Below are 18,283 nucleotides of genomic sequence, written 5' to 3' on the forward strand. Positions count from 1 at the left end.
GCCGCAAGCGCTCCAAGTGAGGCCAATACCAGCTTCTATACCGCGAGAGGTGGTTCAATTGTTCCGCCCCAGCCCTCATTATCAACCTGGCGGGGTCAATCCACCCCATTATCCTCACACGCAGCAAGGATACGCAGACCACAACCCCCCTCATCCTCAAGACAATTGGAGAGGATCAGGGAGGAACTGGAGACGCCCCCAGGACGACACTCAGAGAGTACTAGAGATAGGAGAATACCTGATGAGAGCCACAAGAGGAGTGAGGAGAATCTATGGACGCGGGAGAGCCAGAGGGAGAGGCCCTTACTAGATGAATCTTTACCCAAAAGTTCCTTAAGTAGTGATTCACCACTAGGCCTCAGTTTAGATATTGATAATCTCTCTGATCCTTCAAATAGAGAATTTTTTCTCAATAACCTTAACTCTGAAATGTCTAGAAATGGTCCCTTTTTCCTAGAAGAAAAATTACAAGTCTTGTTCTCTAAATTTCTCTCTGAATTATCTGGTACTGTTGAAACCATTCCTGGTACTCTTCTTGAATCTTGTGTCAGCAATTTTAAAGATGTCCTGAATCATTCCATTCTTGATCTATTTAAAAATGAATTCATTCCATTTTTGCTTGATCAAATCTTGAACAACATAGGAGAAAGTGCCAGAGAGAAATCCACAGTGAATAACAATGTGTTAGAACAACTGAAGAAACACATAGATGATAAGTTTGAGACAGTTCAAGATTTGATTCTGGTAAATGAATCACAATGTCATTCTAACATGGATACAATTGGCCAAAATCTGAAAGATTTTGAAGAGAAAGTGAGCAACAATCTTACTTCCATTGATAATCAGATCAATGACCTTCATGCCAATGAACACAACAGGTTTGAACAATCTAAGAGAAGATTCAGTGACATATCTTCTGTAGTAAACACCGTGAGCTCAAAGCTGGATTCCGTGTTAATACCAGATGACAGAGACCAACCCCCTCATCTCTTGTACAATAATCCCTTCCAGAATGTCCACCATGAGCAACAACAGGAACACAGACCAACTCCTCCTGTTCCTACTCCTGAACCACAGAGACCACCAAGAGATCACTTTCCTAAGCCTGCTAGCAATACTCCTGATACTAAGACCCAAGAGGAATTCCCCTACATTGATCATGGAGCTATAGACTTTGAAATGAGGAAAGAACTGTGGAAAGGTATCCCCAAAAATGGAGACTGGGAGAAATTCTCTGGAGAATTGCCTTACAATCATGAACTTTGGATTAAAAATACTGATATCCTGGTTAGAGACTACTTGATGCTGGATAACATGATAATCAGTAGATTAACAATCTTGTTAACTGACACTGCAAGGAATTGGTACCTAGGCATCAGAGATGAGTATGGAAACAAATCTTGGGCTTGGTGGAAGAATGCCATCAGAAATAAGTTTGGCACTGAGAACTGGAAATGGAAAATGCAACAAGAGTTTGAGAATGATCACTTTGCCTATGATGGGAGGAAAATCCATAAATGGTTTGGTAATCAGAGAGAAAGACTGAAAGCTTATCAACCTGAACTCAGTCAGTACCTTATTTGTGAGAAGATCTTAAAGCAGTGCCCTCCAAACCTGGAGCATGCTATTAAAAGCAGATACAAAAGAGATGCCACTGAAATGAGTTTTGAGGATATGGTTATAATTGCTGAAGAGGTCATAGACAGAGTCATGAAAAAGAACAAGCCTGTGACAAATAATTATAACACTCCAAACAGATCCCAATGGAGAAGCAATCCTGCCCCTGAGAAAACTGATAAGCCAACTGACTCCTCTGCCAAAAAGAATCCTGTCTCTGCCCCTGAGAAAGAAAAACTTATATGCCATTTCTGTAAACAAACTGGTCACTTCTCCAGGGAATGCCCTAAGAAGAAGAACAGAATCAATAATGTAGGAATGGATGATGATGATGATCCCAAGAGTGACAATGGAGAAGACCAAGGTGAACCACACAAGTCTGAATCAGAACTAGATGAAGAAGAAGAGAACCATAGAACCAATCACATGATTCTTGCCATGGACAATGGAAATGGTGCCCATTATGATCCCTTAGTTGATTTTGACTTTGGAACACATGCTGTAGAGTGTGAGATAAACCAAGACTTCTCCATTGCTGAAATTCAAGCTGAAACTCATCAACCTCAGACCTGGGATAAATCCTGCCAGTCTTCCCACATAGAAGATGCTAGACTGATGAAATGTAAGCCTGATAGAGGAAAAGCTCATCTTACTGGAAAAGCAAATCTTACTACTGTCCTCATTGAATCCAGAGAACAATCATGTCTTCTTGATAGTGGAGCTTCTTGCTCAATCATCAGCAACAAATTGCTAGACTCTATATTACCAGAATGGGAAAACAAGCTCATGCCAATTAACCATGCTAAATTTCACAGCTGTAGTGACCAATTACAGCCAATGGGCATAATAGAAATGGCCTTAATTTTTCCTCACACTAAAGGTTCTATTAGAATTCTAGCAGAATTTGTAGTCATGAAAAATGCAAGAATTAACTATCTTATCCTTGGAAATGATTACATGTCTCTTTATGGCTTTGACATCACAAACAGCAAAGAGAGATTCTTTACCATTGGAAATGAGAACAAGAGGAAGAAATTCAGCTTTAAGTCTCATCATCTGGAGAAAATGAGCCCTTCTAATGAAATCTCTGCTGTAAAGAAGTCCCATCCTCAACTGCAGAAATTTATTACAGAAGAACTCTGTGAAGCCAAATTCAGTGATAAGTTGACTATTGAGCAAAAGGAGAAGCTATTTGAAGTCCTCTACAATAACAACCTTGCCTTCTCCAACACCAATCAGCCCCTTGGTGCCATTAAGGGTCATGAAGTCCATATCAAGTTGACAACTGAGAGACCCTACCCTCCTCTCCTCAGAAGACCTCCTTATCCTGCCAGCCCCAAAAGCAGAGAAGCTCTTGAGCAACACATTGAAGAGCTAGTAAACCTGAATGTTCTAAGAAAAGTTGGTCATAATGAGGTAGTTGAGATCACTACTCCTGTGATCATTGCCTGGCACAATGGAAAGTCCAGAATGGTAGGAGACTTCAGAGCTTTGAATTCCTATACTGCTTCAGACAGGTATCCCATTCCTAAGATCAGTGAGACTCTGAACAACCTGGCTAAAGCTAAGTACCTGACTAGCATGGATGTACTCAAAGGTTTTCACCAGAATGTCATTGCAGAAGATTCCAGACATCTACTCAGGATTATTATGCACAAAGGAATCTATGAGTACCTGAGAATGCCCTTTGGGATCAAGAATGCCCCCTCCCATTTCCAGAGAATGATGGACATTGAATTCAGAAAAGAAATTGATGAGAAGTGGGTCATTATCTACATTGATGATATCATCATTATGTCCAACACTTGGGAGGAACACCTCAATAGGATAGACAGGATCTTGAAAGTTGTTATCAACATGAGCATGAAAATCTCCTTGAAGAAGTGTAACTTTGGATTTGATCAGATCAAAGCTCTAGGTCATCTTGTGTCTGGTATTACCATAGGAATAGACCAGAATAAAGTAGCTGCTGTTCTCCAAAAACCTGTACCTAGTAGTAGGAAAGAAATGCAATCATTTCTTGGTTTTGCTGGCTACTACAGACAACACATTGAGAAGTTTGCAGAGATAGCAAAACCTCTGACTGAACTGACAAGGATTGATGTCATATATGAGATGACTCATCATAGAATAGTAGCCTACAACTTGTTAAAAGAGAAACTGACCACAGCTCCATTGCTACTGTTTCCTGACTGGGCCCATCCCTTCACACTATATGTAGATGCTAGCATGACTGGTCTAGGTGCTGCTTTACATCAAGTCCAAGTCATTGATGGAGTGAGAAAAGAAGGACCCATTGTTTTCATATCAAGACAACTGAAAGACAGTGAAACAAGATATGGTGCTAGTCAACTTGAATGCTTATGTCTGGTCTGGGCCCTGGAAAAACTCCATTACTACTTAGATGGTAGTGTCTTTCATGTTGTAACAGACTGCACAGCTTTGAGATCACTACTGAACATGAAGACTCCCAATAGACATATGCTCAGGTGGCAGATTGCTATTCAGGAATACAGAGGCAATATGACCATAATCCACAGAGATGGGAATATTCACAAGAATGCTGATGGACTGAGCAGATGGGCTCTGCCAAATGATCCTAGTAACCCTGCTTATGACCCAGAAGACAAGGATGATGATAGATTCCCCATCATGGGCATACATGTCTCTACTTTCAAGAATGAGTTCTTTGACTCAGTGAGAGAAGGCTACAAGCAAGACAAGAACACTACTATATTGTCTGAACTTTTGTTGAAAGATGCTAAAGATGCCCAGCTGAAAAATTCCTTACAAGATCCTTGGAGAAAGCTATATGATGAAGGGAGATTCTCTATATTTGATGGCCTCATCTACTTCAGAGAGAAACACAACTCTGTCCTAGTCCTAGCTGACAAAGAAAGTATCAACACCATCTTGCATGAATGCCATGACAGTGTCTACTCAGGTCATCTTTCTGAAGACAGGACTTTAGAAAAAGTAGCTGATACTGCTTGGTGGGCTAACTGGAAACAAGACACTGGTGAATACTGCTCTTCCTGTGATAGATGCCAGAAAGCAAATAAAGCCACAGGCAAAAGATTTGGACTGCTCATGAAAATTGAGGAACCTTCAAAACCATGGGATGTTATTAACATGGATTGGGTAACTTCCTTGTCCCCTGGAGGAGCTGCTAGTTTCAATGCTTGTCTGGTAATAGTGGACAGATACTCCAAGACCCCTATATTTGTACCCTGCTTCAAAGATGACTCTGCCATGGACACTGCCATACTGTTTTGGAACAGAGTAATGCCTAGGACTGGCATACCCAGAATCATCATCTCTGATAGAGACCCTAAGTTCACATCTGAATTCTGGACTGGTTTACATAGTATGCTGGGAACAAAACTCTCCTTCTCCACAGCTTACCACCCTCAGACTGATGGATTAGCTGAGAGGATGATTCAAACACTTGAAGATATGATCAGGAGGTTTTGTGCATATGGTCTAGAATTCAAAGACAATGATGGTTACACTCATGATTGGGTTTCACTTCTACCAATCCTTGAACTAGCATATTGCACCAGCATACATTCAACCACTGGAAAACCTCCTGCCATCCTGGAAAAAGGCTGGATCCCAAACCTTCCCAGGAATTTCTTGAAGCAAGACTCTGTAGACATTCATCCTACTGCTCTTGCCTATGGAAAGATCTTTGAGAAAGCTAGAAAACATGCTGAGCAATGCATAACAGAAGCTACATCTTACAACAAAGAGAGATGGGACAAGAGTCACAAAGAACCATCTTTTAAAATTGGTGATAAAGTCCTAATATCCACAGCAAACTTCAACAACCTGTCTGGCCCTAAGAAGATGAGAGACTCCTTCACTGGACCATTCCTTGTGAAAGCTTTACATGGGAAGAATGCTGTAGAAGTGATACTGACTGAAGAGTTCAGCAGGAAACATCCAACATTTCCTGTCAGCTTGGTGAAACCATACAGAGACCCCAATCCAGATAAGTTCCCCTTGAGACAGAAAATCAAAGTTGTCATTCCCCCTATGGATAAGACCCCTCAGAGTAAAGTCATACAAAAGATTCTCAGAGACAAGAGATTGAGAGTGGAGAACAGAGATGTTATGATGTACTTAGCTAGATACAAAGGTATGAGTGCTGATCATGATGAATGGCTCCTAGAGAAAGACATTCGAGACTCTGCTATACTTCTCAGGAAATTCAGAAGTGAGAAGAGGTCTAACCCTGTGGTTTAATTTCTTATAGAAATTCAACCCTTTTGGTGGTAGGGAATGTCAGCCTTAGAGTCATCACAGCTGACCTAAAAGCTGCCTGTTCTACCTTTGTTACATATAAATTACTTTATATCTTTTTCATCTTAAGAGATAACCTTGTTTTGACTTCATATTCTGTTTCCTCATGCAATTTTAACCCTAGTTACAACTTATAAATTCCTTGTAACTATACTCCTTCCCTGAGTTACTGAGTTATGGCGCCCTTGCGCAGTTGTGACGTGTCAGCGCTACCAGGCGCGCCAAACCACATGTACATATGTAAATTACATAAGCAAACTGTGAAAATTTTCGTAGTCAGGATCCCCCTTGCCTGAGGCGGATCTACAGACTTCAGCACACCAGAACCACCACCCAGATAACTCTAGGATCACCACCAAAGAGCCTACTATACTCCCAGTATACCTACCGTCACAGGCGCCTAGGATATTGACAGTAAGTAACCTCTTTCACTGAACCTTGTTTATCTCAGAGGTACAACTCTGTGTCTTGCTGGATCTGCCTTTTCTTCTTGCTTTGCTTCCTCCTTGATCACAGGGCTGTCCCTCCAAATCTATAGGCCTTTGCCTCCATCTTGATCACAGGGCTGTCCCTTCTTATCATCAGGCCTTTGCCTCAAAATCTAGGTTCAGGGCTGTCCCTCAGGTTTCCCATTAAGAACCTTGACTGTCCAGAGAGAAGTCTAAAAAACTGTGGCTGGATTAAACTTATCTAATCCAGATACCCTCCTGAGAGGAAGCTGTAGCACTTCTAGCACAGATTAGCAGCACTCTTCTGAAGAGTAGCATTGCCAGTGGACGTGCATTCCCACTAGAATAACCTAGTACTTCTCTTCTATCTTATCCTGCTTGGTTTCTTTCTCTCTCTTTCTCTTTTTCTCTTACAGTTGTATTTTCTTTATCCCAAGAAATCAAACTGTTGTCCCCCATTTCTTGTGTCCTGCTGTCACTATAGAGACTCAGGCTCACAAGCGCTGGTGGCTCACCGAAGGGTCCCAGGTAGTTCCATCGTGCTGTTTGATCAGCTTTGATAACTCCTTCACCATGGTGAAGTTGTTTGAACCTGAATCAGTCGTCTTCGAAAGGATGTAAACAAGAAAAAAACCGTAAAGTGAGCTTATTGAAGATTTAGAAACGTTTGCGGTCGGTGTGGTACGCAAAAATGTGGAAAAATCAAAAGTTTTTCTCATGTACATACAGAAGGCCTCAAGATACCATCCATTGGACACCATAAATGGACTCCATGGCTAAAGTAACCCCTAGTCCCCCCTGGAAGCATCACTGAAGCCCCACTACACTGGAAGTTAGACCCTTTGGACAACCTGTAGCACCCAGTCAACCACCTGTCAGGTGCCTCAAGACACATTCCCTGCACCATTCTATCCCCACTACATATATTGGTTTGGGTTTGTTTGTTGTGTACATGACATCATGCAGCACTGCCCCTGCAGGCTGTGCCCCTTCAACTGAATGGTTCCCCACATTCTAGTTCCTTCTAACTCCACTTTGTTTGGTCTTATTACATCACATGATCATTCCCTGCACAGCTTATGCGCCCCTTGCATGAACTATGACATCATTTGGCACAGCCCCTCCTCATGTATGCACCCCTTGCATAAATTGTACACAGCCACTCCCTCTTAACTCCCTCATGTTGTACAGCCCAGGCCAGCTAAAATACCTCCCTCAGGGGCTTCCCTGGAGCCAAAATCCCTCACATTTGTCTATATAAGGAGCTCTCTCCCCCCCATTTGTAGTTCCTCAGTTTATTACTCATCAAGTTTTATACTCACCCATCACCCAAAACACTTACGTACCCACTCAACCCTCTTACTTACATATAACAACCCTTACATACTGAATAACAACCTTTTTATACTGTGTCACAAGAAACTTATCTTGAGCTAACCACTCCTATCACTTATTAAAACTTGCCAAGCTTACCTTGGTGGGTCTTGTAGCTGGTAGTATAGAAGGGCAGAGCTTGCACCTCCTTCATCCCCTTCTCCATTCAGCAAAAGGGTTTCACAACCACTTTTGAGTTTTACATTGGTAAAATACAAGAGAGGTAGTAAAATGTACGTATCTTTTGGTGGAGATTGTGCTTGATGAGGACTCTGGCAAACGGGGAAGCAAGATACTCTCCGTTGTGATTCCAGGAGATATACTTTATTGATAAGTGGTGTGAACGATATTCCCAAGATTTGGTGATGTAGCATACAGAGATGCCTAAAAAGGCTTTATGGCCCCCTTTGGTCGTCCACACATCAGATACTAAGCTGATCTTTGATTCGGCGTCCTAAAGATTTGATGAAACTTGGTCAGTGCATCATCCAAAAACAAATCAAACATGAAATCATATGAGCCCCGCTGGACTGAGATTCAACACACCTGGATACCTTCCAAGACACCACGCTGAAGCAAAAGATACAGACTGTGTGCAGTTGTTGCTGCCCAGGTTCGCAAGTGGAGGTAGGTTGAAGGCTGAAGGTAATCAAAGACAATGCGAAGGGTTTTGTCTTCAACTCGAAGCCATGGGAGGGAGTGTTGGAGCAACCAGAAAACAATGAGCTTGTTGAAAGTGTTGTTGTCGAAGCGGCCCTTGGTCATGTATGAGGCAATTGTGGTACCCGGTTTGTTCATGGACTCGGTTTTATTCTGAGTATCGGCCTGAGCGGCAGTCAGAGGAAGCTTGGCACCATCAGCAATCGCTTGGGTTTGACCAGCACAAGCAGCGCGAATGGTTCCTTTGCAGTTCGAGCCGTCACGATGGATCTTCAGGTTGTAGTATGACAAGTTCGAGGCCTTCACAATCTTTGGACACCAGGAACAGGTGTACGACGTAGTATCCTCCACCTGCACAAAATATAAAAGTACGCTATTGGTACCGTCCTTGCGAGGTCTTCTTGGACTTGAAATTCATTGAGCGTTCAGCGGCCTTGGCGTTTTCCTCATCAGAGTCTTGATTAATGTTGTAGAGTTCTTTCGAGTTGGATTCTGGGGTGGAATTGTTATGATCCTGATTTCAGTTGATAAATATTAAACATTATCACAATTAAATTCAGATTACATACTACACTGACATGAAATGAGGCTCTACCAAAATATTACTCACTTGAGAGGTCTGGAGGTTTGAAGCTGCAGTTGAACTCCGAGTAGATGTACTAGCAGAGGTTACAGGCCCCTTGGGTCTGGGTGGGACGTTAGTATGGAGAGCCCGTCTGGAGTCGGATTGAGTAGGAACAAAGCCAGGAGTTACGATGACAGTTCTTTTTTGGGCAGATTGACGGATTGGGATGGACGGATTAGGGGTATCATCACCAACTGTATGGATATCTGAGCCCTTTTGGTTTTCTGGGGTGACTTGTCGGCTAGAAATCTCAAAGTTTGAAGCAAGGCAGAAGGGCAAGGGCAATAAAATCAAGGGGATAGGGGATCTGATGGCACTTTGGCTTACTACTGATGTTGGAATTTAGGCGGAATTTATATATGTGATCATCTTGGTTCAACCTGTGGGCAGACTTTTGGTATGTACAACCACAAAAATAGCTGCGCTTTAGCTGATGGCGCCCCTCGTGCGCTTTTTCGCTGGAAAGGCAAAGACATCCGCTGTGCTACGCTCTTGGCGCTTTTAGCTGGCAAAGCGGGGCCACGCGCTACGCCTTTTGCGCTAATTAGCGCCATTTAGCGCTGATAGCGGCAAATAGCGCACCATTGCGCTACACCGCTTTCACTATGCTATTCTGTAGCAAAAGCGCAAAAAAATCGCTGCGCTACGCGCAGGTGATTTTTGCAGTAGCGGTGGTAGCGCTTCGCTACCGCTCTATGTAGCGTTTTCCCGCTAGCGCTATCGCTACTCTGCATTGAGAGCAGCGGTTTTCCGCTACGCTACCCAAGAGCCCCGCTTTTTGTAGCGTAGCGTAGCTCTTGCACCGTTGGTGGGAGGAACACAAGGAAACTACCAAATTGGTCATATTTGGAAACTGATCACATTGTGGCTGCTACATTTGGAGGTTTTGAGTTCATTCAAGGTAAACCATGATCCCTTGGGGCCATTTGATCATTTTTGTACCAATATCATGGAAGAACTCCCACACTGCGCTGAGATATAGTGGCAGAAACACCAAGAAACTACCAAATTAGTGATATTTGGCAACTGATCACATTGTGGCTGCTACATTTGGGGGTTTTGTGGTCATTCAAGGTAAACCATGATCCCTTGAAGCCATTTGATCATTTTGGTACAAATATCATGGAAGAACTCCCACACTGCGCTGAGATATTGTGGCAGAAACACCAAGAAACTACCAAATTAGTGATATTTGGCAACTGATCACATTGTGGCTGCTACATTTGGGGGTTTTGTGGTCATTCACTGTATCAATGAATCTCTGAGGGCATGTGAAGATTTTGGTTTCAATATCATGGAAGAACTCCCATGCTGCGCTGAGATATAGTGGCAGAAACACCAAGAAACTACCTAATTAGTCATATTTGGCAACTGATCACATTGTGGGTGCTACATTTGGACGTTTTGAGGTCATTTAAGGTACACAATGATCCCTTGAGGCCATTTGATCATTTTTGTACCAATATCATGGAAGAACTCCCATTCTGCGCTGGGATATAGTGGCAGAAACACCAAGAAACTACCAAATTAGTGATATTTGGCAACTGATCACATGGTGGCTGCTACATTTGGGGGTTTTGTGGTCATTCAAGGTACCCAATGAATTTTGAAGGGCATGTGAACATTTTGGTACCAATAACATGGTAGAACTCCCATGCTGCACTGAGATATAGTGGCAGAAACACCAAGAAACTACCAAATTAGTGATATTGGGCAACTGATCACATTGTGGCTGCTACATTTGGACGTTTTGAGGTCATTCAAGGGACACAATGAATCTTTGAGGGCATGTGAACATTTTGGTACCAGTATCATGGAAGAAATCCCATGCACCGCTGAGATATAGTGGCAGAAACACCAAGAAACTACCAAATTAGTGATATTTGGCAACTGATCACATTGTGGCTGCTACATTTGGGGGTTTTGTGGTCATCGAAGGTACATCATGATCCCTTGAGGCCATTTGATCATTTTTGTACAATATCATGGAAGAACTCCCATGCTGCGCTGAGATATAGTGGCAGAAACACCAAGAAACTACCAAATTAGTGATATTTGGCAACTGATCGCATTGTGGCTCCTGCATTTAGGGGTTTTGTGGTCATTCAAGGTATACCAGGATCCCTTGAGGCCATTAGATCATTTTTGTACCAATATCATGGAAGAAATCCCACATTGCGCTGAGATATAGTGGCAGAAACACCAAGAAACTACCAAATTAGTGATATTTGGCAACTGATCACATTGTGGCTGCTACATTTGGGGGTTTTGTGTTTATTCAACGTACACCATGAGTCTTTGAGGGCATTTGAACATTTTGGTACCAATATCGTGGAAGAACTCCCACGCTGCGCTCAGATATAGTGGGAGAAACATCAAGAAACTACCAAATTAGCGATATTTGGCAACTGATCACATTGTGGCTGCTACATTTGGGGGTTTTGTGGTCATTCAAGGTACACAATGAATCTTTGACCCCATTTGATCATTTTGGTACCAATATCATGGAGGAACTACCATGCTGCGCTGAGATATAGTGGTGGAAACACCAAGAAACTACCAAATTAGCCATATTTGGCAACTGATCACATTGTGGCTGCTACATTTGGAAGTTTTGAGGTCATTCAAGGTACACCATGATCCATTCAGGCCATTTGATCATTGTTATACCCATATCATAGAAGAACTCCCATGCTGCGCTGAGATATAGTGGCAGAAACACCAGGAAACTACCAAATTAGTGATATTTGGCAACTGATCACATGGTGGCTGCTACATTTGGGCGTTTTGTGGTCATTCAAGGTTACCAATGAATCTATGAGGGCATGTGAACATTTTGGTACCAATATCATGGAAGAACTCCCATGTTGCGCTGAGATATAGTGGCAGAAACACCAAGAAACTACCAAATTAGTGATATTTGGCAACTGATCACATTGTGGCTGCTACATTTGGGGGTTTTGTGGTCATTCAAGGTAAACCATGATCCCTTGAAGCCATTTGATCATTTTTGTACCAATATCATGGAAGAACTCCCATGCTGCGCTGAGATATAGTGGCAGAAACACCAAGAAACTACCAAATTAGTGATATTTGGCAAACGATCACATGGTGGCTGCTACATTTGGGTGTTTTGTGGTCATTCAAGGTACCCAATGAATCTTTGAGGGCATGTGAACATTTTGGTACCAATATCATGGAAGAACTTCCATGCTGCGCTGAGATATAGTGGCAGGAACACCAAGAAACTACCAAATTAGTGATATCTGGCAACTGATCACATTGTGGCTGCTACATTTGGACGTTTTGAGGTCATTCAAGGTACACAATGATCACTTGAGGCCATTTAATCATTTTTGTACCAATATCATGGAATAACTCTTATGCTGCGCTGAGATATAGTGGCAGAAACACCAAGAAACTACCAAATTAGTGATATTTGGCAACTGATCACATTCTGGCTGCTACATTTGGGGGTTTTGTGGTCATTCAAGGTACCCAATGAATCTTTGAGGGCATGTAAAAATTTGGGTACCAATATCATGGAAGAACTCCCATGCTGCCCTGAGATATAGTGGCGGAAACACCAAGAACCTACCAAATTAGCCATATTTGGCAACTGATCACATTGTGGCTGCTAAATTTGGACGTTTTGAGGTCATTCAAGGTACACATTGATCCCTCGAGGCCATTTGATCATTTTTGTACCAATATCATGGAAGAACTCCCACACTGCGCTGAGATATAGTGGCAGAAACACCAAGAAACTACCAAATTAGTGATATTTGGCAGCTGATCACATTGTGGCTGCTACATTTGGGGGTTTTGTGGTCATTCAAGGTAAAACATGATCCCTTGAAGCCATTTGATCATTTTTGTACCAATATCATGGAAGAACTCCCATGCTGCGCTGAGATATAGTGGCAGAAACACCAAGAAACTACCACATTAGTGATATTTGGCAACTGACCACATTGTGGCTGCTACATTTGGGGGTTTTGTGGTCATTCAAGGTAAACAATGAATCTTGAACCCATTTGAACGTTTTGGTACCAATATCATGGAAGAACTCCCACACTGCGCTGAGATATAGTGGCAGAAACACCAAGAAACTACCATATTAGTGATATTTGGCAACTGATCACATTGTGGCTGCTACATTTGGGAGTTTTGTGGTCATTGAAGGTACACCATGAATCTTTGAGGGCATGTGAACATTTTGGTGTCAATATCGTGGAAGAACTCCCACGCTGCGCTCAGATATAGTGGAAGAAACATCAAGAAACTACCAAATTAGTGATATTTGGCAACTGATCACATTGTGGCTGCTACATTTGGGGGTTTTGTGGTCATTCAAGGTACACAATGAATCTTTGACCCCATTTGATCATTTTGGTACCAATATCATGGAAGAACTACCATCCTGCGCTGAGATATAGTGGCGGAAACACCAAGAACCTACCAAATTAGCCATATTTGGCAACTGATCACATTGTGGCTGCTACATTTGGACGTTTTGAGGTCATTCAAGGTACAATATGATCCCTTCAGGCCATTTGATAATTTTTATACCCATATCATGGAAGAACTCCCATGCTGTGCTGAGATATAGTGGCAGGAACACCAAGAAACTACCAAATTAGTGATATTTGGCAACTGATCACATTGTGGCTGCTACATTTGGGGGTCTGTGGTCATTCAAGGTATACCATGAATCTTTCAGGGCATGTGAACATTTTTGTGTCAATATCGTGGAAGAACTCCCACGCTGCGCTCAGATATAGTGGAAGAAACATCAAGAAACTACCAAATTAGTGATATTTGGCAACTGATCACATTGTGGCTGCTACATTTGGGGGTTTTGTGGTCATTCAAGGTACACAATGAATCTTTGACCCCATTTGATCATTTTGGTACCAATATCATGGAAGAACTACCATGCTGCGCTGAGATATAGTGGCAGAAACACCAAGAAACTACCAAATTAGTCATATTTGGCAACTGATCACATTTTGGCTGCTACATTTGGAGGTTTTGAGGTCATTCAAGGTAATCTATGATCCCTTGAGGCCATTTGATCATTTTTGTACCAATATCATGGAAGAAATCCCATGCTGCGCTGAGATATAGTGGCAGAAACACCAAGAAACTACCAAATTAGTGATATTTGGCAACTGATCACATTGTGGCTGCTGCATTTAGGGGTTTTGTGGTCATTCAAGGTATACAAAGATCCCTTGAGGCTATTTGATCATTTTAGTACCAATATCATGCAAGAACTCCCACATTGCGCTGAGATATAGTGGCAGAAACACCAAGAAACTACCAAATTAGTGATATTTGGCAACTGATCACATTGATGATCAAATGGCCTTGAGGGATCAATGTGTACCTTGAATGACCTCAAAACGTCCAAATGTAGCAGCCACAATGTGATTCTGCCACTATATCTCAGCGCAGCATGGGATTTCTTCCATGATATTGGTACCAAAATGTTCACATGCCCTCAAAGATTCATTGTGTACCTTAAATGACTACAAAACCCCCAAATGTAGCAGCCACAATGTGATCAGTTGCCAAATATCACTAATTTGGTAGTCCTTGGTGTTTCTGCCAACATATCTCAGCGCAGTGTGGGAGTTCTTCCATGATATTGGTACAAAAATAATCAAATGGCCTCGAGGGATCAATGTGTACCTTGAATGACCTCAAAACGTCCAAATTTAGCAGCCACAATGTGATCAGTTGCCAAATATGGCTAATTTGGTAGGTTCTTGGTGTTTCCGCCACTATATCTCAGGGCAGCATGGGAGTTCTTCCATGATATTGAAACCAAAATGTTCACATGCCCTCAGAGATTCATTGGTACAGTGAATGACCACAAAAACCCCAAATGTAGCAGCCACAATGTGATCAGTTGCCAAATATCACTAATGTGGTAGTTTCTTGGTGTTTCTGCCACTATATCTCAGCGCAGCATAAGAGTTATTCCATGATATTGGTACAAAAATGATTGAATGGCCTCAAGGGATCATTGTGTACCTTGAATGACAGCAAAACGTCCAAATGTAGCAGGCACAATGTGATCAGTTGCCAAATACCACTAATTTGGTAGTTTCTTGGTGTTTCTGCCGCTATATCTGAGCGCAGCGTGGGAGTTCTTCCACGATATTGGTATCAAAATGTTCACATGCCCTCAAAGATTCATGGTGTACCTTGAATAACCACAAAACCCCCAAATGTAGCAGCCACAATGTGATCAGTTGCCAAATATCACTAATTTGGTAGTTTCTTGGTGTTTGCCACTATATTTCAGCGCAGCGTGGGAGTTCTTCCATGATATTGGTATAAAAATGATCAAATGCCCTCAAGGGAACATTGCGTACCTTGAATGACCTCAAAACGTCCAAATGTAGCAGGCACAATGTGATCAGTTGCCAAATACCACTAATTTGGTAGTTTCTTGGTGTTTCTGCCGCTATATCTGAGCGCAGCGTGGGAGTTCTTCCACAATATTGGTACCAAAATGTTCACATGCCCTCAAGGATTCATGGTGTACCTTGAATAACCACAAAACCCCCAAATGTAGCAGCCACAATGTGATCAGTTGCCAAATATCACTAATTTGGTAGTTTCTTGGTGTTTGCCACTATATTTCAGCGCAGCGTGGAAGTTCTTCCATGATATTGGTATAAAAATGATCAAATGCCCTCAAGGGAACATTGCGTACCTTGAATGACCTCAAAACGTCCAAATCTAGCAGGCACAATGTGATCAGTTGCCAAATACCACTAATTTGGTAGTTTCTTGGTGTTTCTGCCGCTATATCTGAGCGCAGCGTGGGAGTGCTTCCACGATATTGGTACCATTATGTTCATATTCCCTCAAAGGTTCATTGTTTACCTTGAATGACCACAAAACCCCCAAATGTAGCAGCCACAATGTGGTCAGTTGCCAAATATCACTAATTTGGTAGTTTCTTGGTGTTTCTGCCACTATATCTCAGCGCAATGTGGGAGTTCTTGCATGATATTGGTACTAAAATGATCAAATGGCCTCAAGGGATCTTTGTATACCTTAAATGACCACAAAACCCCTAAATGCAGCAGCCACAATGTGGTCAGTTGCCAAATATCACTAATTTGGTAGTTTCTTGGTGTTTCTGCCACTATATCTCAGCGCAATGTGGGAGTTCTTCCATGATATTGGTACTAAAATGATCAAATGGCCTCAAGGGATCTTTGTATACCTTGAATGACCACAAAACCCCTAAATGCAGCAGCCACAATGTGATCAGTTGCCAAATATCACTAATTTGGTAGTTTCTTGGTGTTTCTGCCACTATATCTCAGCGCAGCATGGGATTTCTTCCATGATATTGGTACAAAAATGATCAAATGGCCTCGAGGGATCAATGTGTACCTTGAATGACCTCAAAACGTCCAAATGTAGCAGCCACAATGTGATCAGTTGCCCAATATGGCTAATTTGGTAGGTTCTTGGTGTTTCCGCCACTATATGTCTGGGCAGCGTGGGAGTTCTTCCATGATATTGAAATAAAAATTTTCACATGCCCTCAGAGATTCATTGGTACAGTGAATGACCACAAAACCCCCGAATGTAGCAGCCACAATGTAATCAGTTGCCAAATATCACTAATTTGGTAGGTTCTTGGTGTTTCCGCCACTATATCTCAGCGCATCATGGTAGTTCTTCCATGATATTTGTACCAAAATGATCAAATGGGGTCAAAGATTCATTGTGTACCTTGAATGACTACAAAACCCCCAAATGTAGCAGCCACAATGTGATCAGTTGCCAAATATCACTAATTTGGTAGTTTCTTGATTTTTCTTCCACTATACAAAGATTCATGGTGTACCTTGAATAACCACAAAACCCCCAAATGTAGCAGCCACAATGTGATCAGTTGCCAAATATCACTAATTTGGTAGTTTCTTGGTGTTTGCCACTATATTTCAGCGCAGCGTGGGAGTTCTTCCATGATATTGGTATAAAAATGATCAAATGCCCTCAAGGGAACATTGCGTACCTTGAATGACCTCAAAACGTCCAAATGTAGCAGGCACAATGTGATCAGTTGCCAAATACCACTAATTTGGTAGTTTCTTGGTGTTTCTGCCGCTATATCTGAGCGCAGCGTGGGAGTTCTTCCACAATATTGGTACCAAAATGTTCACATGCCCTCAAGGATTCATGGTGTACCTTGAATAACCACAAAACCCCCAAATGTAGCAGCCACAATGTGATCAGTTGCCAAATATCACTAATTTGGTAGTTTCTTGGTGTTTGCCACTATATTTCAGCGCAGCGTGGGAGTTCTTCCATGATATTGGTATAAAAATGATCAAATGCCCTCAAGGGAACATTGCGTACCTTGAATGACCTCAAAACGTCCAAATCTAGCAGGCACAATGTGATCAGTTGCCAAATACCACTAATTTGGTAGTTTCTTGGTGTTTCTGCCGCTATATCTGAGCGCAGCGTGGGAGTGCTTCCACGATATTGGTACCATTATGTTCATATTCCCTCAAAGGTTCATTGTTTACCTTGAATGACCACAAAACCCCCAAATGTAGCAGCCACAATGTGGTCAGTTGCCAAATATCACTAATTTGGTAGTTTCTTGGTGTTTCTGCCACTATATCTCAGCGCAATGTGGGAGTTCTTGCATGATATTGGTACTAAAATGATCAAATGGCCTCAAGGGATCTTTGTATACCTTGAATGACCACAAAACCCCTAAATGCAGCAGCCACAATGTGGTCAGTTGCCAAATATCACTAATTTGGTAGTTTCTTGGTGTTTCTGCCACTATATCTCAGCGCAATGTGGGAGTTCTTGCATGATATTGGTACTAAAATGATCAAATGGCCTCAAGGGATCTTTGTATACCTTGAATGACCACAAAACCCCTAAATGCAGCAGCCACAATGTGATCAGTTGCCAAATATCAATAATTTGGTAGTTTCTTGGTGTTTCTGCCACTATATCTCAGCGCAGCATGGGATTTCTTCCATGATATTGGTACAAAAATGATCAAATGGCCTCGAGGGATCAATGTGTACCTTGAATGACCTCAAAACGTCCAAATGTAGCAGCCACAATGTGATCAGTTGCCAAATATGGCTAATTTGGTAGGTTCTTGGTGTTTCCGCCACTATATGTCTGGGCAGCGTGGGAGTTCTTCCATGATATTGAAATAAAAATGTTCACATGCCCTCAGAGATTC

This window comes from Puccinia triticina, chromosome 15A (assembly GCF_026914185.1).
Source record: "Puccinia triticina chromosome 15A, complete sequence".
NCBI lineage: Eukaryota > Fungi > Basidiomycota > Pucciniomycetes > Pucciniales > Pucciniaceae > Puccinia > Puccinia triticina.